Source organism: Dipodomys merriami, unplaced genomic scaffold (assembly GCF_024711535.1).
Source record: "Dipodomys merriami isolate MVZ:Mamm:240054 unplaced genomic scaffold, mDipMer1.0.p SCAF_4, whole genome shotgun sequence".
Lineage (NCBI taxonomy): Eukaryota > Metazoa > Chordata > Mammalia > Rodentia > Heteromyidae > Dipodomys > Dipodomys merriami.
Genome location: NW_027205603.1, coordinates 16,429,612 through 16,456,487, shown reverse-complemented (window position 1 = coordinate 16,456,487; position 26,876 = coordinate 16,429,612). Strand labels below are relative to the sequence as shown.

Sequence of the window (26,876 nt, the reverse complement as noted above, 5' to 3'; positions counted from 1 at the left end):
ACCATTAGAAGAGCATGCTCTGGTCAGGAAAAGTATTTTCTGAGACTCTGATAAAAAAGAACTCACTTGCTCAGCCATCAAAGAAATGAGTTTACTTAAATGTTAAGGATCTTATTTCATTCATCTCACTTTTTCCCTCATGCTAATAATATTTTGTAGACCAGAAAAGTAGCTTATGTGTTCAGATTTCATTTTTCTTTCAGTTATGTAAGGACAAAGATTTTTGGCAATTTGAGTTTTTAAACTTCCGATCAGACCAATAGATAAGCTACATCTTTCTGCTCTCTTAATTCAAAGCATGTGTCATATTTTTTTTAATTTTGGTACAAATACAGCATGAAAGCTTTTGAATACATTATACTATTTTCTAATTTTAAGCAAACTTGATTTAAGCATGTATGCAGATTGTCTCCTTTGCTAGTTAGAACACAGTCTACAGCAGTTCCCAGCAAGCAGTTGAGCCTGGGACAGGATTTATGAGGCTATGGTTTTGAATATTGATTGGCCTTCACACTGCCCAAGCTCAGTTACAGATGGGGAATGTGTAGAGGAATGGCATAGTGCACAAGGCCCAGTAAATAGTTATTAGCTGACTGAGTACTCAATAACTCAGTGGGTAGCCATAATCAAATCTCCAGTTACTTCCTGTTATCCTTATAATCTTAGAGTTTCAGAAGTTATCTTATGGTTATTTCATATGCAGTCTTCTGACTCCTGTGAAGTACTGGAAAATGATAGCAAGGAATCACTTGGAAACATCTATCTTAAGTAATTTGTGTTCAGTGTTCTGCTCCTTGACAAATGGCACAAAACTGGGTGGATACGATTGGGAAAATGCTGCTTACAGTTGGGTTTGTATGGAGCATGACCATTCACTAAAAAAGTATACTCATGTTTGAATCTAGAGAAAGGGAATAAATGCAGAGACATCTATGTATTTCTGAAATGCCAGCACCATTTGTAAAAGAGGATGGCGTATATAAACCCATCTTAGAAGTGTTACAAGAAAGCAGAACTGCTACCTTAGTGAGTTAGTGAAGCATCATTATAAAGGAAAACTGAAAAGTATTAACTCTCGCTAATCATCCATGCCCAGATTACTATGAAGAAGTGAATTTACTATCTTCTAAATCACTCCACTGAATGGAAATAGCTTCTACCTGTGTAGACACCTTTCTGCTATAGATGGTTTAAGGTGCTAATTGTACCCACCACTCATGAGCGTAACTACATACTGGTGCATGGAAATCACACAAATCTGTTTCTGACTTTGTATCTGAAGTACAATGTCACATTTGACATAAGAAACAAGTCTATGTATATTTAAATGCTATAAGTGCCTTAGGAGATAACTATAAAATAAAAGAGGAACTTTTGGGTTTTCTTCATAAAACTCCTACCAGTTATTTAAAACAGCTATTATTTAAGCTTTCTCTCAGAGGCAGGCATATTAGAATGTTTGAATGTGCCTGATCTTTGGTCAAAACCATGAATGATCAACAAAATTCAAGGTCACTTTCATAAATAATCTCCTCTGCCTCCATTCCACACTCCCTGGAGGCCAAGCCAGCAGTTTGGGCCCTGTAGATTTCTAGCTGTCTGTGGTGGATAGAAAGTGCTGAATGTTGTATGCAGTTATTGAATGCTTCCCCCTTAATACTTTACCTTAAACCATTTAGCATTCTGTTAAATACCCATTCTGTGGAGGCAGGAGATATGACTTCTGTCTTCAAGGACTTTGAGGATTAGCAAAGGACAAGCCCCTGAAACAAAAGGGGCATTACAACCAGAATGAATAAAACTAGGGACATTTGAGGAACCCTCTTCCCAAAAAAGATAGTGCCTTTAGAGGTAGTAATAAACGTTTCCTAAAAAGACAACCATTTTTTTAAGTGAAACCTTATCATTTTTTAAATGTCTTTGTAATTTAAAAAATCGTAATGGAGAAATCTCTCCCATACCTACCTTTATTTCTGTGATTCTCCCGGTATATTTTACCAAGTTTTTCTCTGATGGATTTTAAACTTCAAGCTCCTTGGTTTCCCCTGGGAAGATGAAAAGAAACTGACTGGAACCCCTTATTTTAGCAATCTGAATTTTTGGCAGGAAGAATTGCTGGATCAAAACCAAAAAGATTAAATATAACAGGAATAAACATAAAATCTTAAATTTAAAATGTAATCATACAGATAAAAAAGACAAGAGAAGCCCTGAGTTACAGTGGACATATAAAGGTCTAAGGATTTTAGTTGGCTACAATTTTAACTGTAAGCCAACAGGAGCTGTTCAAAACCTCACTCAGGCTTTTCATCTCAGTTGGCCTCTTTCTACCCCCAATAAGTACTATACATTGTATTCTGGCCGCTAGTCAAAACATATACAAAATTATCAGCTTAGTTTCCATTAAAAACAATGGAAATCACCAGGCACTGGTGGCTCACATTTGTAATCCTAGCTACTCAAGAGTCTGAGGTTGAAGGACTGCAAGTTCAAAGCCAGCATGGACAGGAAAGTCTGTGAGACGCTCATCTCCAATTAACCACCAGAAAACTGGAAATAGAGCTATGGCTCAAAGTGGTAGAGCACTAGCTTCGAGCAGAGGAGCTCAGGGACAATGCTAGGCCCTGCCCCGTGACTGATCCCCACCCTCACCCCCCCAAAAAATGGAAAAGCTAGAAAGGACTTTCAAATATGCTTGAAGATCATCAACCAACTGTGGAGCTTCTGGATCGGACAGCAAGTGTCCCTTCAAAGATGCAGTCACCACCTGGCAGGCTTTGCAGAAGTGATTGTACCTTGTGACTTCCAACTTCCTCAATGGGCAACCCATTGATCAATTCATAACTTGAGAGCATTATGGGTATATGATAGAAACAAAAAGGTGAATCTACCTGGGGTCAGTAGGTCATGGGGCATGTTGTGTGGATGTACCTTGTCCCAGACCCTTTTACCCCTCTCTCTGCCACCAGGCTGCAGAGACAGCGCTGTCCTTCACCGTGTCCTTCCGCCATGATGTTTCTGGCTCACCACAAGTGAGAACGCTGTGGAGAAATGCAGACCATGGACTGAAACCTGTCAAATGATGAGCCAGAATAAATCTTTTTCCCCCTCTGAAGTTGATTTGTTTATATATTTTGTCACAGCAACAAAGAACTAACTCAGAAAAATATCTCCCATCTTTTCACCAGCTTGCAGTTGATGACAATACTCTGTCTCAAATGGCAAGCTCTTCTCTCTAGTGTACCTTCTTCATAACCAGGCATTATTGAGCTAGCATCTACCCTCAGGGGAAACTACCACTTTCCTGCTTAGCCATGCCTCCAGCCCTGTACTTTCACTGGTTACTTTAGAGGTAGGCTCTCCTCACTGACACAGGTATGCACCTGAATCATGAGTCACTTATTTTAGGCTCCAATTTTTTTCTGGGATTCACAGGTGTGTGCTACTATATCCCGTGTCCCTCAGTAGAGACAGAGTAAGACTTTCCTGCTAGGACTGGACTAGAACCATGATCTCTTCATCTCAGCCTCCTCTGTGGCTTGAGTTGGCTGTACCCAGCTATGGGTTTGAGAAGAGGTCTCATAAACTTTCCTTCTCAGGAATGGTCCTAAACCAAAATTACCTTCTGTCTTCTCCCTGGTAGCTAGGAATACAGGCATGAGCCATCAGTGCCAACTCTTTAAAGTCTCTGATCTGACCTTTCTTTGTAGAATTAACTCAGCTCCCACGCTTCACTGCCTCACCTATATCGATCATCATCCTGTACTTCTACCTCCTTTGCTCAGTTTGTGGCTGAGGTGAAAGAAATTGGTTGCATGCTACCTAGGAAGATGTGATTTCCTTTCAAAACCAAGATTTTCTCATAAAGTGTACCACGCATGGGATCTATTCTTAGGGGAAAAAAGGAAACAAGAAACAAAATTACTCTGGAATCATATTCTACCCTGAAGTTTTCGTAACTAATGAAGTAAATGTATGGGCTGTCCACTGAATGTTCAGGATAACTGAGTCCCTAATGGGTGTGTGATGGAGTCTTGTGGCATCCTGTGTTCTGGGGATGGGATGCAGAACACACAGCAGTAGCCGAAGGCTGCTGGGAAATAAATTTCTGTCATGAAAGGGGATAGCATTCTGAGTATTTTCGTAAGCAGGAGGAGTACCACTCTATCCCTCAAGGGAGAATGAAGAGTGACATGGGAGACAGCTTCTTCCGCTGAGGCAAAACAGAGAAAGTCCAAAGGCCTTGATGGATAGGACTGTGAGGGCCTGCTGCCTTCACTTGAGTCCTGAGCTGGAAGAACAAATAAATACACAGTTCAAAGGGACCCAGAGATCTCATGTCTGATTCTCCTTCTGTTGAAGGAGCTGGCATTCTGCTAGTGGAGCTTATTCATTTGACATAGGCTTTCTTACCGCGTCCGTATTAAAAATAAGGTAACACCGGTGTGTTTCCTGAACACCCTAGACTACCAGCAGAACTGTGCTAGAAAGTGAATTTCACTGTCAGAAAGTGTCACTGCAGTGAGGATTTTTGCTTTGTCCTACTAAAATATTGCTACTCTGTAGATGTTTGACCCAATAATCTTTTGAGGATGAAGTTATCTACCATGATTGACTTTGAAGGCCAAACTTTTATTCTTATCATAACTTCTGTTTTGTAACTTCATCACAACTGTTGGGATTTTTGCTATTATTTTGCTTTGTTTTGTTCTTTTATTGATCTTTAGTCTGATGACTGAAGTCCTGATTTCTCCTATAGTTTTCACAATCCCCAAGTGTCTGGCCACAGTAATCAACTGGATTTTACTTGGTTTATTTACTATGTTAGACCAGTCTTTAAAAAAATATGATAAATCCTCAAGTATCTTATTTCACTTGGCTAAGAGTGATTCTGTAATCTCATTACTTAACTATTATCATTTAATCTTGAGTTCCAGCCATTAGGAAAACTCTGTTAACTATACTAAAAGCTATCATGACAATGGCCAAGCATGATGATCTGGTGGTTAGCCTGGGCCCCCAATCATAGTGGTATTGGTGGTGGTGGTGGTGGTGGTGGTGGTGGTGGTGGTGGTGGTGGTGGTGGTGGTGGTGGTGGTGGTGGTGGTGGTGGTGGTGATGAAGATGACAATGACACAAGATTCTACCTAAGATACAAAAGGGTCTAGGAGAATAATTTAAGTGATAGAGAACCTGCTTAGCAAGCATGAAGCCCCAAATTCAAGCCCCAGTACCACTACTATCCCCAATTTTTTAAAAAACACAGAAAATTATAATGACAAGATAAATTTAACTGTCAGCTCTAAGCATTTCCGTTTCCATTTCCAAAAACAATTGTGTTTTGCTTTGTCTGCTCTTAAAGATTTTCTTCTAAAAGTATTGACCTAGGCACCAACTCATCAGCAGAAGATAACAATGTCTAACTCATTGCCTAACTGTATGCTCATCCTCCAGAAACAAGTTTCTGATGATGTTCAGCTGTCTCCAAAAGCACAGCTCAGAGACACATTCTGTAATCCAAGTCAGAAATATGAGTAGCACCGTGGCACAACATTGCTAAACTCCAGGACAAAGCATCAGTCTCAGCAGATCACCCTCCTCTCCCCGACTCAGCTCTCCATTCAGGCCTGAGGACAGCAGAATTCATTACCAAGTTTGATATGCTACCTCATTGGCTATACACATGTTCAATGCAGTCCTTAGAACCATAACCTTTATTCAAAGTCAATTGCCAGTAGGTTGTAAATGAACCTTTAAAATTGTAATTAAACACTGACATTCAGATCTACTGACAAACAAGTTCATCCATATTGCCATTTAATTGTGCTCTTAGGTATTTTCCATATTATTAACACCATTTTCTCCACCTTGGAGCTATATTAATGACTACTAGAAGGCATGCACTACATAAGAAAGTCTTGTAAAAGGGCAAGTAGATAACCTTCCTCTGCTTTTTATTGTCTACATTATTTTGCTAGCATACATTAGCTCTGTGTTATGGCACAGTTTCATCCTATTGGCTTTAATATTTAGAGATCAAAAACGAAGTGCTTTTCAAATGACTCATTTGCTGTACTAACAAGGGAAGAAAGTTTTGTTTTTCTCATTGAGTCTGTTGGCTTTTGTTAGGAAGCTAAAACTGACATCAACAACCCTTTCTTGCCATACGATTGGATATTCTATATGTAGGGTGTATTTCAAACCATGTTGGCAAATACATACATACATATATATATATATATATATATATATATATACACACACACACACACACACACACACACACACACACACACACACACACACACATATTGCAAGATGTTTGTGTTTACCACATCGGTATATATTACCACAAAGTTTGTATCCATAGAACAATCTCATTGTGAATTTAACAAAGGTGTTCCTGAACTGGTCTATAGGCTCCAGCCTAAAGCCTGTGAATTTATTCATATGGAATCAATTTGCCATTGCTGAAATAGACTCATTGAAGTTGAAAGTCTGCTGTAAGACCTGTCTTCACTTTTTCAAACCATTGCAGTGTCTTAAGGATATACACTTCCAGGTGTATTTTGGGGGCCATTTCACAGTTTAATCAGACTTTCACTACTTCATTTTCAATGGATAGAATTCCAGGGGTATTCAGAAAACGGCTGGAATATGTGACTCACAGAGAGCCTTTGAAGAAAGGAAAATGGTTGTCTCTTGAACAACTGAAAAAAAGAGTAGGTCTTCCAAATATCTCTCTCTCATTAAGGCACTGATACATTCCATTAGATCTCCACTTCTTAAATAATTCCTCTGTGATTTCTTTTTGCAAGAGCCATTGGCATTCTTTAACCATATCTTTCCAAGGTATTTAGAATTACCTTTGTTATCACAGAGCATTTTTCAAGTTTTGCTTCCAGTAATTCTGTTCTCCAAGTCGGAAAGAAAGCATAGCAAGAAATCTTGGGAGTATCTGAACCATTTTTTCATCTAGGTGGGAGAGATTGTAGATTTTCAGATGAGCATATCAAACCCATTTTAACCATTCACTCCAAAATGGTAACATTGACACCAGTGTTTGTTGCAAATTGGATTGTAAACCGGAGAAAATAGAATCTGATTTAAACAGGCAAGCCAAAATATCATTCTATTTTTTTGGTTATATTCTTTATTTCATTTAATTTACCAAACTTGTAGAATTTTGAATACTTTATAATAGTCTTTTTTTTACAATATTATTTTTAAGAGACAAAAATTAAACAGTGTGTTTACATTACAACTCGGTATCATTTGTACTTCTTATTTTTAATTAGAGCACAAAATCCACGTTAGAAAGTGGATTTTATCTAGTTGCACTTAAAGAAGTTAGAGCTTAAACAATTTGATACCCAATGCTCCTGTTTTCTTGAGAACCTTCAAAGTTGCAGAAATGAATCAGTGAAGAGATAACCCTTTTAGGCCAACCTTCCTTTCCATTATTTAACTCTAGTGATTTTCCATCTCTGACTCTTTATGTGAAAAGCATTTCCAGCTCCTGGGATAGTTCTGCTGTTGACACTTTCAAAACTCCAGCTCTGTGTAGGTGTTTCAAAGTAAATTTGAAACGTGGAGGTGGAAAAAAAGCCATATGTCCCTACAAGTTTTATCTATTTTTTTTAAATGCACAGAGAGCTGAAAGTATTAAGAAATATGCAACTTGTATATCAAGAGAACTCATCACTAAAAGAACCAGAGACTACATTAAAAAAAAGTCCCAACAAAGACAGCAAACTCTTGTTTTATTATTTGAGAAATATGGCCTATTTTGTTTCCTCAGGAGGAATACCTGGTGATACAGATTTATTTTTATGTATTTTGAATTATCTTTAAGCAGATTGCACCAAGGGGTTTCAACTCAACATAGCAATGTGTGAGAGCAGTGTATCATTATCAATGAAGATATGGCCTATTTTAGAAACAGGTCTAAAACTATGTCATTCCTTTTAGATGAATCAAAAATGTACTAATGGAGGCTGGGAAGTTGGTTCAGTGGTAGAGTGCTTGCCTTGCATGATTGAGGCCCAGGGTTTGATTCCTCCGCACCACATAAGCAGAAAAAAAAAGCCGGAAGTGGCACTGTGGCTCAAGTGGTAGAGCGCTAGCCTTGAGCTGAAGAGCTGAGGGACAGCACCCAGGCCCAGAGTTCAGCCACCACAACCACCACCAACAACAAAAAAGTGCTAACAAAGGTAGGTGTATCGCCGTGATTCATTAGAATTTGAAGCAAAGTGATTGATGCGTTTTGTGTGAGACAGTGCACACAGGCTCCAGGCATTATGTCTGCAGAGGGCATGGCTGGATTGCAATATTTCACCCAGAATTCCACCATGGGGTCCAAATGGTTCTGTTCTTATTTAACGGATACAAACACATGTTTTTCTGAGAGCATCTACATATACGTGGAATGACTACATCCTTGTTGGTGCCACACAGGTGGGCACTGCTTTTTGAGAAGATTCAGGGCACACAAAGCAAAATCAGCTTCAGGTTTCTGTGTGGGTATATGGAAGAGGGAGAGAGGGAAATCTGAGATCAGGAACCTTTCCTCAAAGAAAATGATATTTTATCCTTAGGATCATTTACTTCAACTTATATTTAGAGCCATGTGTATCTTCTTGTATCATCCTACCCTGACATTTTCTCCATTATCTAAGTAACTTTTGCAAAGCAGGGAAGATAAGATCTGAGAAGAGAGACCTGTGTTCTCTGCTGTCTCCTGTTCCAGACTCTGATTTGTGTGTGTATGTGCGTGTGTACATTATAGAAATAATAGTAACGCACTTTTAAGTGTTTTTATGGCTACATCAAACAGCAGCAGCTAGTCTGTAATTCATCTTGGAAACCTGTGTGAGGTCTTTTCTGACCTGGTAGATTGACACCCTCGGTTCTTTGGTTCTTCCATTTGTTTTGTTCAAATAGGGTCTCATCTGACTTTGCCCCAGCCTAGCTCAGTCTGATCCTCTTACCTCTGCCTCATGAGTAGCTGGATCATAGACACATGATTGAGTCGATTATTTTCAAATAAAATGGCTGAAGTGAGTATTCTCAGGATGAACTATTTCTACTGACATCTTCTGTTCTTTTAGCTCTTATTGCACTCATATCATACAATTACACAATTAATTTGTACTTACATTCCCAAGTTTGCTGTTCACCTCTCCTTCCACGTGAAATGCTAAAGAATAAAATGCTTAAATATGAATGTGCTTCAAATATTCAAAATATGAAAGTACTTGCATGTTTTCTTCCCTTTGTTTTCTAGATGTTACATAAATGAAAGAGAGAGGGGAGGGAGAGAGATCTTTGCAGTTAGCAGAATGTCTTACCTTTGTAAAAGCCTATCATTGTGGATGGGATTTTGTTTCTGTGTAAAAAGGGGCCTCTCTTCTTCAAAGGGTGGCTTTGACATGAGGAGTCCCTGAAAGCCAAACTCCTATAGGCAATTTAGTGACCATTCTGAGAAGTCGGATTCTGGAAGCACCCCATGCTTGGTTGTAAAACAGAGATGCGTGCACACAGCACACAGACAGCCCAAGCCAGGGTCTAGCGGCCTGCCACTGTGGACAGCTGACAAGAGCCTGTTAGAGCAGGTGAGGATCTTACTGTGCTTTGGGTCCCACATGACCCCAGGACCCTGGCAAAGACTCCATTGTTACCAAAACCAGTTGTTGCCATTGCTGTGTCATTATAATGGTGGAGATTTCCCTGCAGATCCCAGCAGAAGTTGAACACTGGGTTCAAGCTGAATCAGGGAAGAAAAACTAAAGTGTGTTTGTCCCAGGCATCTAGAATGTATGTGTGTGTGTGTGTGTGTGTATGTGTGTGTCCTGAAAAACTTCATTACCATGAAGTGCATACTTGTAAAAGCGCAGCCATGGAGCAGCTGCTGAACCAGAGCATGTATGTGAGGCTCTGATTATGAGTGTGCAACTTTATTGACAGAACGGTGGGCTGTAAGTGCCCTCATGATTGTGTTTCGATGGGAGCCATGTTGAATGGGGCTGGCTGTGTCCAGGCCCAAATGTTTAGGGAGGGCTTGGGATGTAAAGTTCTGATGCAGGGAGGGCAGGACCCTGGCCACAGCTTCTGATGAGTGACAACAAGGTCTGACCCCTGGCTTGTCTGGGGGAAGCAGCCGCAGAGGTTTTCAGTGTTTCATTTGGCTCCAGAATTTCAGGGAGTCCAAACAGCTCTGAAGTCACGTCTCTGAGGCTGCGGAGTTACAGCTGGGTGGCCAAGCACTTGCCCTCCGCCATCCCAGTGCTGCGAAAACAAGCACAGAACCAAAAACAGACACGCTTTTCCCTCATACACTCAGTGTTCCTGTCTTTTCCCCTCTCTTCCTCTTCCTCCTCTCCTCCTCTTCATCCTCCTCTTCCTCCTCTTCTTCCTTTTCCTCCTCTTCGTCTTCCTCCTCCACTTCCTTCTCCTCCTCTTCTTCCTCTTCCTCCTTTTTTCCTTTTCCTCTTCCTCCTTCTCTTCCTCTTCCTCGTCTTCCTCCTCCTGTTCTTCCTCCTCTTTCTCCTTCCTCCTTCCCTTCTTCCTCCTTCTCTTCTTTCTCCCCTTCTTCCTCTTCTTCCTCCTCTCCTCCTCCTTCTATTCCTCCTTCTCTTCCTTCTCCTCCTCTTCTTCCTCCTTTTCTTCCTCCTGGCTTCCTCCTCTTCTTCCTCCTTTTCCTCCTCCTCCTCTTCTTCTCCCTTCTTCTCCTCTTCTTCTTCCTCCTCCTTCTCTTCTTCCTCTTCCTCTTCCTCCTCCTCCTCCCCCTTTTCTTTCCCATCTCCACATTTGTCCTTCCTTCCCTCCTTGTTCACAGTTGGCGAGTGTGTTCTGTGAGCTTGGGCAAGACTAGAATAAAGACCTGTGTAAGTCCCTCCCGCCCCCCCAGCACCTCCACTGGGATTTGAGGCTCTCACTGCATGCCTGGATCAGATCAAGCTGCTTCAGCTTGCCCTCCTCTCCTGTCTCCCCAGCGGCTTACTCTTGCGGTGGCACCTCTGGGGCCTCTGGTTTTGCCTGGCGTTAGAGACCCTCCCTGAGCCCCGTCTCCTGCCCACACTGCTCCATCCCACCTCTTCCCACCTCTAGTAACCTTCCCACGAGGCTGCAGTGCCTTTTGCTTTCTCCACTTTCCCCTCTCCCATCTTCAGCTGTGTCCCCTACCATGGAGATTCTAGTGTCACCCACCAGGGGTCTGCCACAGACTCATCCCCACGCCCAGTGCTGCTTCTCCAACTTTCTCCTGCTGGGTTTTCCTTCTGCAGTGACCCTGACCCCCCTGGAGCGCTTGTCATTCACTGTCACTGTCACCAGCTCCTGGAGGCTTTTCTTCCTTTAGACCCTGAATGTAATGTACCACAGGGTTAACGCCTAACTCTTCTTTGCTCTTCCATGATACTGTTTCTGGAAGATTCCCTTTGTCTTCTGGACTTCAAGTTCTGTCTTTCCACTGATGATCCCCCCAAAGTCTTTTTCCTACCCATCACCAAGAGAGTGGGAGGCCCAGGCCCCGTTACTTATTCTGCACCCTCTGCACCCTCCGGGATCAAGTCAGCTCAGACATAGCACACACACAATGCGTGCGTGCGCGTGCGCGCGCGCGCACACACACACACACACACACACACACACACACACACACACACACACACACACACACACACACACACACACACACACACACACACACACACACACAGAGAGATCTGGTTTTCTCCCTGCTGCATTTTCACATCAATTTCCTCTGCTTATGTAAAGCAGTTTCACCTCCTGCCAATAGCCTGGAAAGGGAGAGAAATGAGAGAAATGACTTTTTCCTCCAATCGGTGTTCTTTCTCCTCTGAAAATAGCAAATCAGAACTGAGACATGGTCTCTTTACCAGAAGGGTAAAATGATGGATTATTCACCAAAGTGGAAGAAAGAGGTAATTTGTCAAGTATACAACAATCTTTAAATATATCCAAGGAATAACTGTCTTTTCTCCTTCCCTCTCTCTTTCTTTCTCCTCTTTACTTACCCTTCTCTTCCCTTCCTTTCTTTTCTTCCTTCCTCCCTTCCTCTCTCTTTAACTTTCTCCCACCCCACCCCCTTCCCTGGCTCCCTTGTTCCCTACCTTTCTTCCTACTTGCTTTCTTCTTCTCTAAGTCCTTCATTCGTTCCTTATTTCTCTCCTTTCTCTTGGTTTTGTGCAGCATATATTGCTGAGCCCAGTTAAATGATAAAGAGTTTTCTCACAGTGTAGGACAACGAAGCATATGTGAGATTTTATTTTTCAACCCCAGTGGCTTAAATTGCACGAGCAGGGGAGTTTCCTTAAAGCCCACTGCTGGGAGGCAGGAGGCAGCTCTGTCATGTGCAGTAGCAAGTGGGGACCACGTTACCCCATAAGTGGATCTTCTCGTGGCAGCAAAGATACTAGTAGTCCTTGGCTCAGTGCCTGCTGTGCTGGCCCATCCTCCCAGCCCCTTTCCCTTACCCTCCTGTCTAGGCCCACGGTTTTCCCAGTGAGGTTGCAGCCTTTGGAGCTTCTTGAGGCACAATGGGGACTTCAGCAAGCCCGGAACATGGATGCTAGGCTGCTTCCCAATCCATAAAACAAGCAAATTGTCTTCTGACCTGACTCCCCACCCCCACCCCGCCCCTGTGGGGGAAGTAGTTTCAGACTCTGTTTTCCTAAAGGCAGTCACTATGCAGGAGAGTCTGGGTGAGCTCATCGAGCGATCAAGTGCACAGACAACAGGAAGGAGCTAGACAGAGGGAAGACAGGTTACAGAGATTTCTCCTCCCATGGCTGATTAGAGAAAAAGAAGAAAAAGTAGGCTCCTGTGTACTGACTATATGATGTCAGGTGAATTACTTCAACTCACTGAGTCTCAGTGCTATTATTTTTCAAGTGGGAGAGGAAACTCTACCACACGACCCTGTTGTAGTAATCTGGCATGGTTTTCTAGTATGGAGCAAAGCTTGAGGCTCAGAAGATGGACAAATAGCCACTCCAAATCTGCTGGTGTGGCTGCTCCTGGGTTCTTACTTAGACCTGTTTGTGCTTTCCTTTACCTTTTATTTTATTGTTATTAAGTAATGGCACAAAGGGGTTACAATTCAATATGCCAGTGTATCCTCCCTCCAGTTCTGTCCCCACCAATTTTTTTAAAAAAAACTATGTTTCCACTTCCTAATATTAGTTTTGATAAATAGTACATTAGTTGTTCAGAGGAGTTATACCTTCGGGTTCCCCCTACCAGCGTCCTCCTTTTGTCTGACTGTTTATGTGTGCATGCCCAGAGTCCTGTGTAAGTTGTCATGTCCAGCTGTAGATTTTGTTTCCACATAGGAGAGAAAACATGCACCATTTTTCTCTCTGAGCCTGGCTTACCTCCCTTGGCATGATTTGTTCTATGTCCATCCATTTCAGTGTTTTCTGTTCTGTCTGTGCTTTTAGAGAAATTCCATCCCTCTCTCCTGGTTTCTCTTACATCATGTCCTCAAGGCTCAGTGGGTTGTGATAGGTGTCAGGATAACCTTTTTTAAAAAATCTAATTGCTCCTATTTTTCATCTCCTGTGTTTATAAGGAGCCTTTATCATGAAAAGCAAGATCCCAGACAAGTTAGCTTTTGGGGTTACATAAATAAAGTGAGAAGGAAGAACGGAGCCGTTATTCCAAGGATGTCTTAAGTTCTTCTGAGCAGATGCTCTGATTAATACCATCGCTGATAGGCAAGGTCACAAGTCCTGTGTGGCTTTTTGTTGCCTTGGCAACGAAGGCACATGCTAGCGATTGGCTGTCCGGCCCCACGTTCTCACCTGGGAAGGCCGTTTTGTCTTAGTCTTTGGAAGTAAGTTTGCTCTAGAACTAAGGGAGCATTTAGAAACCTGCTCAGCAAGCTCTGGGCTTCACTGTTTTATAGCAAAGAATTTCCGGGTAGCTTTTCTGTTTGTCTTGTATTTCTATATCAGGATCTAGAAACTCAAGCTTACATTTACTTGTGACGACACACTGAAGCCTGTGTGAAAGCATTGACACTGTCCTCAAATGGCTAATTCACAAGGGGCCCACAAGTGACTTCGAAGGCATTGGTAAACTGAGTCACAGGAGCATAGTGGTTAATTTGATTACAGATACATACCATGGACATTTTATAGATTTTTACTTCACAGTGGAAAATAAAAACATTGCATTCCTCATTATAGCTCTAGAAGACTAGAGCTATAATGTTCTATAGCTTAACCATTGTTCACTGAATGTAGTGGGTCATAGCTTAAATTTTTTTATGTAATCTTAACTTTCAGTCCACTAATATGTTAGTAAAAATACAGATTTATAAAGTGTAAATTTAAAAATCAAAACACATCTTTTTGTTGTTCTGGTACTAGGGCTTGAACCCAGGGTCTGGGTGGTGTTTGTGAACTTTTTCCACTCCAGGCTGGCATACTACACTTGTTCCGTGCCTCGCTTTCCTGCCTTTTACTAGTTAATTGGAGGATAGAATCTCTCACTTGTCTGCCTGGGCTGGCTTTGAACCTCAACCCTCAGAGCTCGGCCTCCTGAGTAGCTAGGGTTACATATGTAAGCCCTCAGCACCCAACACAAAACACGTTTTGCAAAGTGATTTTCCTTGAGAAAAATCTTTTTTTTTTTTAAATTAAGCATCTTTTTCTCTAATGTCGTGCTTGAGATGCAGCGATGTTTCTATCTGTGAATATGTGCCCTGGAAGAAAGAATTGCTGTTAATTATATTTTTAAATTTAAGTTGCCAATTTTATAAAACCTTACATGGATTTGAAAAAAAGTCCACTTTCTAAGGGGAAAAAGTGAGACTAAACTGCTTCGTTGACAAAAGCAATCTAATGTGATACTGATTTCTAAATACAAGCAGAGGATATGGGCATGGCATTTCCATTTCATCCCTGTTTTCCTCAACACCCCACCCACCCTTCACTAGTACTCCCTGGGGTCAATCCTTGAACACATTTCCATTTCTCTCAACTTAGGACTGAAGTTACTAAGAAATGGAAGGATGCTCTGTAGTCTTCCACGGTATGTGGAACCATGCTCTTATTCTCTAAGGTTTATGTCCAGAGCCACTTGGATCTCTCTCTTGGTTCTCTCTGCCCCGGATCCTGTGGCCAAGTGTCCTCTCACGACCAACAGTCCACAATCGGCATCATTATCCCTGGTTTACGAGCAATCCAGAAGGATTGTGATGTCACCTGATCCATTTAGCCTTGAGCATCAGTGGAAACTCCTGTGGTGGACTTCAATCTGGGGAGTACAGCTGTCCTAGGTCCTTGCATCTGGAACTTGATACCGCGGTGGAAAGGAGAATGCCTACTGATATTTCCAGATCTTTATAGTTTCTCAAATTTATTTCATGATGTATTAGCTAATTTATTTCAGAGTAAGTGTGCTCCATTTTACTTTATTAACCAGTGATTATTTGGGTTCAATCAGGGCTCTTTTTTTTTGCAGTTATATGTCCTATTTGACAACTGACTTTAACATACATTTTTGAATGATTACTTATTTATGAATTATATCCCTCCAGAGGTCATGTAAAGGTTGAGTTGCTTTTTTCTTCTGGCCAGGAAGAACCCAAAATTCCTCAGTCATCCATCTACATTGCATGTGCCAAATGATCCACAAAGGATGAACAAACCATTGTAAAGTTCTAGGGATTTTAAGTTAGAAGACATTTGCATATTTTAAGATCCAGATAGATTTGAAATCTAGGAATGCCATCATCAGCCTGTGAGGGTGTCAGGTTGTGAGTAAAATAAGCCCTTAAATGAACTTCAAGGTTGTGGCCTTCGTGTTTTGTTTCCTCTTCGTGATATGAACTCATTCATAAAGTACAACGTAGCTTTTAGTGCCTCTGATCAGATCCTCAGCTAATATCCTGTGAGAGCATTGGCCAAAACAAGAAGTTGGAAAGAAACCGGAAAGGAAATCATGTTTCCAAGAAAGCCAGCACCTTAGTCCTGCCTAAGAAGATGTGGAATGGAACATAACAATCAACATTTTAAAAGGAATAAAGAAATATAAAAATAAAACAGCCAACATTGCAACATTATATTTTTCATTTTAATAGAATCAGAACATATTTTGCAATCACTAGATAGGGCATTAAGAGCATTTCTGTCATTTGAGTTTACCCAGTCATCATTTCATTCATTCGAAGTTGAAATATTAAAAGAAACCTCACTCGGTTCATGTTTGCCCTTAGAAAATTTAAGATTAATTTTGATCTATGAGGATAACTTGAGTGACTAGGGATATCTTTCAACGGGCCCTTACAGCTTAACTGGGGTTATTCATAGCAAGTAATCATAAACATCATTAAAGTCACTACAGAATTGGCTTCTACACTCTGCTATCAGAACTCCTGAGTGCTCTCAGTACTTCACATGGTCAAAACACTGCTGCCCTCTGCCCTGTTCACTTCTTCCTCTCAGCAGTGAACTGTTCTATAACTTTCACTAAGCACAGAACCCCAAAGGAAAATCCACCTCTCCTGCTAAGCCCAACTATGCTTTGTTTACTTTAGAAAACAGTAAAAAAAAATTTTTTTTTCTGTCAGTTGTGGGGCCTAATATGTTAATACGTATTCTCTACATTCATTGCTGAAATTGGCAGGTTTTCAGGACATATAACCTAAATGAGTTGCTCAAAGAAGCTAAAATATCTAATTGGAATCAATTAAAAGTTAACCTTTAAAGGCCACAGCAAACCTCTAAATTGTCTCCTCTGTCCCTTAGTATTGTATACCTATAAGTTCATGGTGAATCAAAGTATAAAGTAATCAGCACCCAAGACTTACATCCTGTCTGCAATGCACCCTGACCCTCCTTCCTCCTGTCTCTACCCTCCCCTACCCCCTGGATTTCCTTTCTCACCTAGGCAGCCTTGCTTCCAACATGATGCCCAACTTCTTCCAGTCAGGTGGAAATGTGTAATTTTCTAAACTCAAACAACAAAGAACGTCCATGTGAGAAAAATGTTAATACAAGCTCATCTGCCATAGGCAATCCCAGCAAGCTAACTCTATTCTTTCTGAGGGAGGGGTATATTACTTAATATAGATGCACATAGGAAACATAATAGTAAGACATTTGTGAGGTTGCTGTGAGAAATTAATTCAGTTAAGACCCTTAGAGTCATACCCAGGTTGTGTTAATTGAACAAAAATACTGTATGGAGTTTTGTTTTTTAATGTTAAAAGAAAGTATTGTCCAATTTCCTTTAACAAATATATGGACATCTTGTTGAAAACAATTCCCTTTGGAATTAAAAAAAAAGGTACTTAGGAGACTGAAATTAATGATAGGATCCTTTTCCTCAATGATTTGGAAGGTTGGCAAATAAAATATCCTGACTTGGCTTTTTTCTTCTCATTAGGAAGCTGATATATTGTTTTATACTTGGAATGTTTATCTCCCCGGAATGTCCCTAATATGGAAAACTCTGTGTGCATATCGCAAATTCATTTTGGAATTTATTACGTGAGGCTGAGAAATACCCCAAACTTAACATGCCTTAACATGGATTCGAATTTTGTTTTTTTCTGAATGTACATCAGCTCCATTGCTTAAAAACCATGGTAGACTTCACATAGGGCAGAATATAGAGATTGACTAGGTCAACTCTTCCTTTCTTCTGAGAAAGCCAATAAAGTACCACATACAAGGAACTGGGGATGTGATAGGATATTTAGATAGCACTTGCAGGCTGGAGATACAGCTGGAGATAAAGCTGCTTTTGAGTTTATTGCTCACAACAATACTGGGAAGAAAATATTACTATTGTCATTGTATAGATGAAGGAAGTAGAGCTCAGAGTGTATGCATCTCACCTATTCTGAGGGCTCTCAGGCATTGGGTTGGCATTCTGTGGCTGGTAGAACTGAGCAGAGGAAGACAGTCCTAAATGTTTAATGAACCAGACAGTCACTAAAGCCTAAATGCCCTGTCAAAGCAGAGGAGGTGGGCAGAGGACAAAGAACAAAAGAATTCCAGTGTGCTGAGGATAGTAGCCAGAGTAAGACAGGATAAAGGAGGAGACATGAAGGAGGCTTCACCCATAAGTCTTTTTAACACACACACACACACACACACACACACACACACACACACACACACACACACACACACACACACACACACACACACACACACACACACACACACACACACACACACACACACACACACACACACACCTTCTCCCTTATCTGAGGTTTCCACTTTTGCTATTTCAGTTACCCACAGTCAGCTGTGCTCTGAAAATATTATAATGGCACATCAGGGAATAAACTAATGTATAAGTTTTAAACTGCACATTGTTTGAAGTTGTGTGACTCTTACGCCTTCCTACTCCATCGCACAATGGACTTGAATCTGACACAGAGGTGTTTAGTGTATCCAGGCTGCATGCCCACAGGCTCTGAAGTCATGTAGGAGCCACGTTGACCAGCCTTCATGTAGCCACCATCTTGACTAACCACCAGAAAGCAGCCATCTTGAAATAACGCTCATGTAGGAGCCATCTTGACATTTGTCTTGAATTTTATAGGTTTAGATGCAAATTTCAAAAAAGAGCTAGTCTGACAAAAACTCTTTGTTTGCAAGTATATTCCCACGTAGGTATTTCCATCTGTTTAGATTTCTCTGGATGTCCTAAAATAAGCAACGTGAGTACTCAAACATGCAAGGAAGTATGACAGCTACAGTTGCCAAAAGCATGAAACAATAAACCCTAGCAGTCCAATGCTTTGAGCAGCCATGTATCTTTGACCACCACCTTGCAAATGCAGAGGAAATCAGTGCCCTCCCCATGAAGGCAGCACCCTTAGAACTTTAGAAGGTCATCAATTGTTTAGAACCAGTGCCTAGTTCTAGGGAACAGAGGCCACCTCCAACAGGACAAAGGTTGAAATGTACAACTATTAGACACGTTTGCTTCGCAAATAGGTGGACAGATTTTATATAATCATTCCACCTGAAATGATTTTCCTAGAAGAAGCCCATTTTCTTTATTTTCTTTTAGCCTGGACTGCAAGATTCTGAAAAGCAATAAAAACTACAAAACACAGTCAATTGTTTTTATATGAATCGTAACTTACAGTTGCTTTTTATTTAATTTGGCTATATCTGGGGGGATATTTGATATACTGTATGTTGCTTATATAAAGAATGGTTTGCCCTTTTGACAACTTGTACCCATGTGAGATCATCCATAAAAGGGAAATGCATAGCTATCAGGAGGCTGAGATCTGAAGATCGAGGTTCAAAGCCTGCCTGGGAGACTCTGATTTCCAATTAACTACCAGAAAACTGGAAGTGGCACTGTGACTCAAATGGTAGAGCTCTAGCCTTGAGCTGAAGAGCTCAGGGACAGCATCCAGGACCAGAGTTCAAGCCCCATGACTAACAAAAAAAAAAAAAAAAGGAGATGTGGAACATCTCCTTTTGGATGCATTGTGATGTTTCTGTAATCCTCATGACCCTCCCCTCTACCCCTTACCCTCATTTCTGTATCACCAGACAGCCACTAATATACCTTCCATCAGTACAGATGACTTTGCATTCTCTGGAATTGTGTATAGAAAATTGAATCACAACCCATGTGATCTTTTTCTGATCTACCTTCTTCCAGTCAGAATAATTCTTTTCAGATTGTATCCATATTTCTGTGTGCACCAATAATGTATCCCTTCTGGATAATGGCTCTGTGTTACGTGTGCTTACCTATTCTCCTGGATGGACATTTATCTTGTTCCCAGTGTTGGGCCACAGATTCAGTCTGCTGTATGCAGTCATGCTTCCATATCTCATGGGCAGAGACCAAGGAGTAGATTCTGGGCCACGTGGCAGGTGCACTTTGACTTTTTAAGAAACCGAGTGGTGGGCTGGGAAGGTGGCTCAGTGGTAGAGCGCTTGCCTTGCATGCCTGAGGCCCTGGGTTCGATTCCTCAGCACCACATAAGCAAAAAAAAAGCTGGAAGTGGCACTGTGGCTCAGGTGGTAGAGCACTAGCCTTGCGCTGAAGAGCTGAGGGATAGTGCCCAGGCCCAGAGTTCAGGCCCCACTAGCGGACCCAAAAAAAAAAAAGAAAGAAAGAAACCGAGTGGTTATTTTGCAAAGTGACTCCAGCATGTTCTTTCCCAGAAGCAGAGGAGAGTTCTAGTTGCTTTGGTCAGTGTTTTTAAATTTATTTATTTTAGTGGCTAGGTAAGGACATTAATTCTTTTTATCTATTTGCCTTTAAAGAATAATAGCCTTGTGTAGTATCCTTTCTTCCTTTCTCTCTCCCTCCCTCTCCCATCTCCCCTCTCCTTCTCCTCCTTTCTCTCTCCCTTCTCCTCTCCTCTCCTCTCTCTCTCTCTCCCTTCCCCCTCCTTCCTTCCCTCCTTCCCTCCCTCCCCTCCTTCCTTGTCTTCCTGAGTGCTGGGATTATAGGAATGGGTCACCGAACTTTTGTGTTAAGTAATTCAATAACTCAACCATCCAAAATTTGTTTTAAAGTATGTAAAAGTACATAGCTCCATTCACAAGGTCATTTAAAATAGAGGCCTTTTCGTCAGACACTGGTAGCTCACTCCTGTATCTCTAACTCCTCCAGAGATTGGCATCTGAGGATAGACATTCAAAGCCAGGCTGGGCAGAAAAGCCCTATCTCCAATTAACAAGCAGAACATCCAGAAGTAGTAGAATGCCAGTCTTGAACAAATAAGTGAGAGTGTGGAGGCTCTGAATTCACACACCAGTACAGCACAAAAAAAAAGGAAATGTGTGGTTGATGTTGAAGAAAATGTGGAGTTTTGATCGATTCTATTCATTCCAAGCATAATAGACAAGATTCTAATGAGTGTAAGGGAATTATCCACATGAGCTTCTTCATAGTTTGTCCCCCTCACAGAGGCAGGCTGAGGAATGAAGACTGTGTGCTGTGATGCTCTAATCTGACTCTCTTTTTTATATCCTAGTAAACCTGGCCTTTCAGATCCCTCTCAGGAGATGCTTGGCAACTCCTGTGAACAGCATCCTTCACTTATTCTAATCCCCAGTGTTTCATCCAGGACATAATTACAGCTTCTACTGCTTGAAGCTTCTAGAAGATTCTTATAAGACATGCCAGTTTTATAATTTTATTTTCATTCATATGTCACAAGACCTCTGCATACAGTGAACCCACTTTGGCTTAATCTTCCATTTTAGTAATGGTTGTGTAGCTGGCGTGTTGATTTTTGTATATGTAATTGCCGCTTCTGTAAGTCAAGGCTTTCCAGACTGAGTTCTGCAAGATCCTTTTTGTGATTTAAAAATGTCCCTTAAATGAGAAAACATCTTTTCCCCGTCCATTCCATACACTGTCTGCTTTTCTCTTCAGACAGATAAGGGGGGGAAAAAAGGCAATCAACCCCACAGATAAACAGAACTCAAGCTATTCTCCCTGCCTGCCAGCCTCCCCTCTCTCAGCACTGGGAAATGTCAGGTTGGCCAGGGCCAGTTAGAACATTCCAAGAAGCAATAAATTTCTAGCTTGGGTCTTCTCCAGGCTTCCTCTTCCCATTTCCTGCAGGTCCGCAGGATGCAGGCGTGCTGGGTTTCCTCAAGGCTCCTGCCTCTTACAGGGGCGTTTCCTTGTGGGGTGAGGTGGATCTGACCAGCAGTCAGACAGCCCTGTGGAAGCACACGGTGGTCATAAGGACAAAGGAGACAGCCCAGCTTCAGACTCAGTCACTTGTGATCACTCAGGGAGATACCCCAGGGAAGCTACTGAACTTTTTCCAGAGCTCAGTCACCCCTCCCCACTCCCCACCCCCGCATCCCCACCCTTCCCTCGTATTGACAGAAAAATGACTGCCTTCACCAGAGTTCATGTGATCATTTCACCAGGTAGTTCATGAAAGCTGCATGCCAGACTTCCTTGTTGGGTGTAATGTCAAAATGAGAACAGGCTGCCTAGCAGATGGCAGAGTAGGAAGATGCGATGTGAGATGTCAACCTGGGTCTTTTCCTCTGGCTTCTCCAGTGATCTCAGGAAGATCTGTGCAGGCAGAGTGGAGAGATGAATGAACGTTGGAGAAGGCTGAGGTTTCTTATGTCCAGCAAAGACTGAACAAGTTGCCTCAGCTTGAAGGATGATGGGTGGCATCCATCATCCACGTCTTCCAAATTATTGATTATCTCCATAGAATTAATGATGTGGAGCAGGACAAGTGATTTCAGAGCAAATCACTTCTGTATATGATTTATTTAGCCAGTCCTAGGGCTTGAACTCAGGGCCTGGGCTCTGTCCCTGAGCCTCTTTGTGCTCAAGACTAGCGCTCTACCACTTAAGCCTCAGCACCACTTCTTTTTCTGAGTAGTTTATTGGAGATAAGAGTCTTGTGGACTTTCCTGTGTGGCCTGGCTTTGAACTGCAATCCTCAGATCTCAGCCTCCTGGATAGCTAGGATCACAGGCTTGAGCCCAGGCATGTGACTTTGTAAACCAGCATTAAGCTGATGTTACAACTTCATGAATTTAAGCGTACGGTTTGTAGTTGTGTGAAAAAGATCTACCATACAGGGTGGCTGATACCTGTTAACCCTAAATATTCAGAAGACAGAGATCAGGAGGTCTGCAGTACAAACTTGATTTTGTTATACCAGGCAACCCTCAAATGCAAATTGCTTTACAATGGCAAAGACATACTTTACATGTGTACTATACATCCGTCATGAGAAATTCATGTGTTTGATATGTGTCCATCATGAGGAAATTCCTTTTCTCATCCGCCACAAAAATAAAATAAAAATCCAATCATGCTTGGAAGCAGTTCCAATGAGCCTTTCAGAGCAATACATGACTTTCAGTACCTCTTACTAGACATTAAATGCTTGCTTGAATCAAGAAGTCTGTCTCTCTTTGTTTCTGTCTCTCTCTCTTTCCCTCCCTCCCTTCCTCCCTTCTCTTCTCTCCCTTCTTTCCTTCCTTCCTTCCTTCCTTCCTTCCTTCCTTCCTTCCTTCCTTCCTTCCTTCCTTCCTTCCTTCCTTCCTACATTCTTTCTTCCCCCCCACCACACACACACGCACACTTTGACTCCATGTTTAACTTTCTTCCCTCATCCACACAGGGATCAGGATGTAGAATACTGCCAGAAGATGTATGAACAACCAATATTTTTTGGAAAACAGAATTATGATTACAAAATAAGCAGAGCTAAGACTGACAGAACTTATCAGGATAGAAAGTGAAAAAGACTGGTAAACCTAAAGATTTCAATCCTGATTTCAATCCTGACCTATACACCTCTCACCAAGATGACAATAAGGATACCATCATCTATCAATCACGGGTGATTCTATTGGTATTTACAACATGCCCTCTCTTCCATTTGATGTCCCAGGAGCCCCACTTTATGTAAGAAAGGATTCTGGAGCATGAACAAATTAGATGAGAACAGGGTTATATAAATATCATGTCACCCCATTATTGTCACGACAGGATTAGTCACAAATGTTAAAACTGAGAGGCAGATGAGAATTTCCTAAAAGCACACAGTTTCGGACACCTGCTTCCCTCATCTCACTTGTTCAGGTGAAATCATCCTAGAGAAGCCAGGGCAAATGTTGCATTGCACAAAGGGGTCAGGCTCTACTCTGATACACAGAACAGAATCTCTTCTTCAGTCTGATCTAGCTGCACACGATTTGCTCTCAAATCCAGGTGAGTTTTTCCTCCCTGTCTCCACCACCCCCCCCCCCAATTTCACAGACTTGAGAAATTTGCCTTTCTAAAAGGGAATTCTGCACACGGCATTGCAGAGCCAAAAACTAATTGATTGAGATTTTTTTTAATCTGATAACATTATTTAGAAATACATATTTTTCAAATACCCCATTTTGAAATGCAACTTTGACATTCTGAGATACAGTCTTGAAAATGTAATGAGCTCCTGAAACAGTATTTAGCTAAAATTTCAACCTCTTAAATATTTGGAAAGGTCATTTTTGATGTGATGAATGATAATTTTGGCAATTCCTATTGTACAGCTGTTCACAGGAAATATAATCCTGCCGGTATGTAAACAACGCATTTAATCAGATTCCCTGGAGTTTTTCTTGTTAAATATCTCTCCAAAAATGTTCAAATGTCTGGAATTAGTATAACTTTTTCTTGCAGGCACAAGCAATACCTTGGATTAGTAAATGGTTAACACATCCTGCTGAGTAATAGCCTGATGGGAAAGCGAGGAGCACAGAGCTGAATCGTTCAGTTAAGAGTGAGGGTTCCCAAATAAAAGCTGCATGATAGAAGATGTAGAATACAACATGCATTATCTGTTAAGTGAAGAACAAAACAACTTAGACCTGAAGTTATGCAGACAACACATCCAATCTTATCAATACAACGTACAGGGAGTGAACTTGCAGATTGAGCAGGACCAAAACCATCAGAACCCAACAGTTTTCTGCCATTCACCTTTGCATATCAAACTGTTAATAGTGTTGGTTAGAAATTAAGGACTTCCCTCCCCTCCCCCTCCTTTTTCTTCTTCTCTCCCTCCCTCCTATCATCTCCTTTTCTCTCACTGGCAATATTTTGTTTTAAAAGTATTTGGGGGAGGGCTGGGAAGGTGGCTCAGTGGTAGAACGCTTGCCTTGCATGCATGAGGCCCTGGGTTCGATTCCTCAGCACCACATAAGCACAAAGAAAAAAGCCGGAAGTGGTGCTGTGGCTCAAGTGGTAGAGTGCTAGCCTTGAGCTGAAGAGCTGAGGGACAGCGCCCAGGCCCAGAGTTCAGGCCCCATGACCGGACCCAAAAAAAAAAATATTTGGGGGAGTTAAGTTTTCTTTAGTGACCATTTCCCTTTGTACTGACATTTCAGTTGCTAATACTTACTACAAGTTACTATAATGATTAATAAATGAAGCTATTTTCCTGAGGCGGAGGGGAAAATCTGTTTCTTGCACCCATGCAAACATGATCATTTGGTCAGGTTCTATAACACAGGAGAGAAATAAGAAATATTTATTCCTGGCTTTCATATTCAGTGAGAGGGAGAAGGGGAGAAGAAGAGGGTGAGGAGATAAAGAAAAACTAGGGAGATTGGGAGGGAGTTAAGGAGGGAGGGAGAGACAAAGAGAGGGAGGGAGAAAGAGACAAGGTGAGATTCAAAGACTGTAATTACAGCCACCTGGCTGCGAGTGTGGAAAGGTCACCTGAAGAAAAGAGTGATTAACATTTTCAGCATCCAGCCTGATCCATCTCTGGCTGGAGATGTACTGGAGATGAGCAGCAGATTTTAAAGATGTACCATTGTTTATAAAGTGAAGGGCCCTTCCAGACTAGACCTTTTCCTTTGTTGCAAATTTTTTTGGTAATGTTTAAGGATTACAGGAAACAATTTGGTGGGTTAGACATTTTTTTTTTAAATTACAGTTTCATGGGAGAAATAACAACATGGACTTTGGGGTCAGAATGTCTTTCCTTGTAGAGCAGCTCACTAAATGAAGCATTCAGCAGCTTACACTCACTAAGATTTTTTTTAAAAAAAAAAAACCTTTTAAAATTCTTTCTATGAATTTTAGTTACTATTTTTCCCCCAAGTACATTTTCCAAGAATTTATTTCTTCTGCCACAACAGCAGAACAAGACTGTCTCTAAGGCCCCATAGACAGTGAAAAGAACCCACTGACAGCTCAGTTTCTGTCTTAAGAATCAGATGGATGATGGACATGTAGGTAGATAGGTAAATAGGTAGATAGATAAATAGGTAGGTAGGTATGTAGATAGATAGATGTAACTATAGAAATAAATATATGAATATATGTATACATATATGAATTGATATTGGTGTGTTATTTATAATAGGAAAAAAGCAAACAATCTTAACCCTATACCTTGCAAAAGGATTCAATAAATTCTGGCACGACCATGCGAGATGGGCTTCAAAGCCTGCAGGAGATCCTTATGGAGCCAGGAAACGTAGGTGCCATGATGCTCAGTGTAAAGAACAGGTGCACAGACATATGGGTGGCGTGATCATCGTAAGAGAAAAGAATGAATGATGAAAGAAAACATGGGAGCACACATCCGTTAGTATTCAAGGCAGTTTGAGTCTGAGTGAGATTAGAGAAGACAAAGATAATTCCTTTCTCCCTTTTATGTAACCAGACATCGTCATCTTCGACAAATGAACTTGTATTCATTTCTGATAAGAAGAGAAAAGAAAATCATCTCATTGCATATTATTTTACGTTCGTGGTGTTTTTCACTTGCTGGATTGCTTGGCATTGAGTCCAACAGAGGCTCAGACCCAAGAATAAACTCCTAGTGGCAGAGCCAGACTGTCCTGTGTACCACCCACTTTAGTCTCTCCATCGGCTACGGTAGACTCCTTAGAAATCTGCGTAAGTCCGTCCTCTAAGCTTTCACGACGTAAGTGAAAGCTACAATTCTGTGATATAAGGAGGAAAGAAAAATGATGTGAAGCCATGTGGCCACTCTTCCCATTTGTTTTTTGGTTTTTGGTTTTTTTGTGTGAACATACTGTACAGAGGGGTTACAATTACATGGGCAAGATAATGAGTACATTTTTTATCAAGCATTGCAGCCTCCTCCTTTGTTTACCCTTCACATCCCTTCCCAGCCTCCCCCTGCCGCCCCCAATCCTCCCCCCCCCACCAAAGTTGTAAAGTTCGTTTTTGACATGACAACTTGTACTTCTCATTGTTGCAACGGGTCCACCTGTATCCTTAAATGATTTGTTTTTCCCCTTCTCCTCCACAGATTATACCAACATCAAATATAGTGAAAGCAGGGGTTATACTGTGGGGGAGGGACATACAAAGCAACAAAGAACTAA

At 41.5% G+C, this 26,876-nt stretch overlaps 1 protein-coding gene across 1 annotated transcript in view; it reads left to right on the top strand.

Moving 5' to 3' along the window:
• Chrm3 (cholinergic receptor muscarinic 3) overlaps positions 1-26,876 on the top strand; it is a 355,617-nt gene that overhangs the window by 121,571 nt on the left and 207,170 nt on the right. The gene's annotated exons all lie outside the window — the stretch shown is intronic.